This window comes from Triticum dicoccoides, chromosome 6B (genome assembly GCF_002162155.2).
Source record: "Triticum dicoccoides isolate Atlit2015 ecotype Zavitan chromosome 6B, WEW_v2.0, whole genome shotgun sequence".
Classification (NCBI taxonomy): domain Eukaryota; kingdom Viridiplantae; phylum Streptophyta; class Magnoliopsida; order Poales; family Poaceae; genus Triticum; species Triticum dicoccoides.
Window position 1 is genome coordinate 368,837,573 of NC_041391.1, and position 3,762 is coordinate 368,841,334.

Consider the following 3,762-nt stretch of genomic DNA (forward strand, 5'->3'; position numbering starts at 1 on the left):
AGAGACCAGGGAGAGATGGGGATCGTGGGGGGAGTGGTGGAGCGTGGGGAGATATTTTAGGGGGGCAGGTCACGGGGGAGGGGTAGGTGTAGGCAGGGGGTGGGCCGGCCTGGTGGGCGGCCTGGTGGGTTGAGGCCCAAGGGGGGCGCGGTGGCCAGCTGGGCCAGTCAGGCCAGTTGAGGGGGGCGCTTTTCTCCTTTTTTTTAATTTTTTTTAAATATATGCTTTAAATAGATTAGGGCATTAAACCACTCTGCAAAAAAATGTTGGTTCACCACCAATATTAAGAAGTGCATATTTGTTACAGGATCAACATTTTAGTTTCATTTTTGATAAAGTTTGAATTTTGACTTTAAACTCGATTTTGAATTTGAGTTTGAACTAAGATTTGAATCAAGCGAGGATTACTAACAGTAATCGTGGTGATGTGGCAACATGAGCTGAGGATTACTGTAGCTTAATTATCCGGGCGTCACAATCAGTGACCCCCACCTTTTCCTTGTTGGCCCTGCTTCATCATCGACAACTCAATAAACGTGATCGACGGCCCGAGCCCGACACCTCACATCACATCACGCCCCTTTTGTTGCTCGACCCTGCAGAGTTACCATCGAGTGTCGAGGGTGATACCTCGCACATCACTCCCGATGAGATCTCTGTAGCGTAGCTACTCGGTCGTAGTCATCGAGGGTGATACCTCCTTGACCACTCCCGATATGACTCTGTCGTGCAACCCCTCAAGTGTGAATGTCGAGGATGGTTCCTATTATGTTCACCTTGGTGATTACATTGATTGGAATCCACCGAGGGTGATTCCTTGGGTTTTTCCCTTTATGTTTGGACACACGGTTACATTGACTTTACTTGAGACCTTGGTGAAAGTCGGGCGGGCCCGGAGAGCACCCGCAAGATAATTACATGGCACGGCCAGGCATTCTAGGCCCTTGTCGTAAGTCCACGAGACGGGGCGACGGGGTCACTTTCGATCGTGAGTCTCTGCTCGTCTCCGCAAGTTAATAATACACTATGGTTTGGGTATTTGTTCTGAGTTGGCCTCTGGCCTTTACGCACTAACCACCACGCGAGAATAGATATGGGCCTCGACATCGCAGTACCAGCCAAAGCTTTGTCAGACGTCCAGTTCAGCATTGTGGCACGGTCGGATCGTGCTGACCATCCGAGGTGGTGTTGGTATCCACCCTGCACACAACGACCCGGAGTGCTGCGGGCGATGGGCTCAAGACCCCGGAGTGCTTAGGATGTAGACCGGCGGGGACCTCTTTGCTGAGCCTAGGTAGGGCTGCGACGTGTTGATCTTCCAAGGGAGGGCATTGACCCCAGAAAGGTGTGTCCGGCTAGAGTGATCGAGCATGTTGGGTAACGTGGTGCACCCCTGCAGGGAGGATTATCTATTAATAGCCGTGTCCACGGTAACGGACGTTCAGACTTATATCCTGATCTTATACAACTACAAATGGATACTTGAGATATGTGGCTTCGGGATTGCTTTCTCACAGGGAGTTGAGGAAGGATCTCTGGGCATTATTGTTACAACATGCTTGTTAAATATAAACTGCTATTCTTTACTCTTCTACATGCTACAAGATGCTCGGAGCTGCGTGAAGATGCTAGTCTTTGATAGGCTAGGCTTTCCCCCTCTATTCTGGCATTCTGCAGTTCAGTCCACAGATACAACCCTTCCATTTGATACAAATGCATACTTAGTATAGATCTGATGCTTGCGAGTACTTTGGATGAGTACTCATGGTTGTTTTGCTACCCCCTTTTCCCCCTTCTTTCTTCTTTCCGATTGATGCAACCAAGTGGTGGATCCCTGGAGCCAGATGCCACCACTGACGGATACTACTACATGGAGGCCGCCAAAGACCAGGAGTAGTTAGGAGGTCCCAGGCAGGAGGCCTTGCCTCCTCGATTGTGTTGCTTTTATGCTAACCTTCTTAAGGCATCCTTGTTTAACTTATGTCTATACTCAGATATTCTTGCTTCCACTGACTCGCTTGTGTATCGAGCTTATGTATTCGAGCCCTCGAGGCCCCTAGCTTGTAATATAAAGCTTGTATTATTTTAATTTGTGTTTCGAGTTGTGTTGTGATATCTTCCCGTGAGTCCCTGATCTTGATCATACACATTTGCATGTATGATTAGTGTACGATTGAATCGGGGGCGTCACACGTATTGACCACCACATCACAGTTCTAGATTGCCATGGCCGCTCCGAGCTCCTCCAAGGACAAGTTCTTTGAGAATGTTATCAGCTCGTATTTGCGGGAGGTGATGCAACACCCTCAAGCATTGAGATGCGTGAGGGGGTGCTCCACATCCGGGATGTCCGGGGGTAAAGGGGAAGGGAACCGTGGAGACCAGGCTCAAAGCCATGGAGCAGGAGGCCTTCAAGTGCAAGGAGATGGTGGAGCACGGACTCAATGCCAATCACCTCATGACTACGGATCTCACCTGTGATCACAAGGTGGATGGCCGGTCCATGAAGGACATCATCTTCACCCTCAACGAGCAGATCAACTTTCTGCAAAGCCAAATCTATGATCTCCAAAATCAAGCCTTTGAATATGAGGCAAGATTTCAAAGTATGAGTTTGGCTGCCGGTTGTAGGACTCGCGAGACTCATGCTTCCTCTTATGATGGTGAGCTGCTGCCATGGAAGCCGGAGGACAAACTTACTACCTCATCACCACCACCACCACCATCACCTTCTTCACCACTAAAGGAGACTTGAGTACATGGTATGGGCACTCCCCTTGGCTTGTGCCAAGCTTGGGGGAGGTGCCCCGGTATCGTATCACACCACCTCCTTTACCTTTATCTATCTTAGTTCGATCTTTAGTTATCTTTTGAATTAGTTGAATAAAAGTTTAGTTCAATCTTTTTTCGAGTGTTTGCTTAGTGATCTATCTATCTATGTAATCGTGTGTGAGATATATAATAAATTTTAGTTCGAGTTTTGCTTTCTTTACTTTTATGTTTCAATCAAAATAAAAGGAAATAATGAAAAAGATCATATGCTAATCTTATGGTAAGTAATGAAATAACATAAGGAAAAGTATAAGTAGTAAAATTTATTCGAGATTGACAAACATAGCATTGGTCAATGATGCAATTCATGAAAGAATTAATAAGGGAAGAGAAGATTCACCTGCAAATACACTATCTTGGACATCTTTCATGATTGTGATCCCCCATCAAAATATTATATGCCAAAATTGTTGACGTTGCACAAGGAAGACAACGTAATGATTTATTCTTGTTCATGTTCACATAGAAGTTATATTGTCATAGATCCTTCAACATGTGGTGCTTGCTCCATATCTTTGCTAGCCAAAAATTCTGCACTAAGTAGAGGTACTACTTGTGCATCCAAAAACCCTTAAATCCAAAATCTTGTTTCGAGAGTCCACCATACCTACCTATGGATTGAGTAAGATCCTTCAAGTAAGTTGTCGTCGATGCAATAAGGCAATAAAAATTGCTTCTAAATGTGTTGGATCATTTAGTGTACAAGAAAATTGAGCATTGTATGAACTTGTGATGGCAAAATAATAAAGGCGACAGACTGCATAATAAAGGTTGCTATCATAAGGGGCAATATAACGTGACGTTCTTTTGCACTAAGAGATTGAGCATACAAACCAAAAAGTGCATGACAACCTCAGCTTCCCTCTGCGAAGGGCCTATCTTTTACTTTTATGTATTTACTTTTATGCAAGAGTCGAAGTATTCTTACCT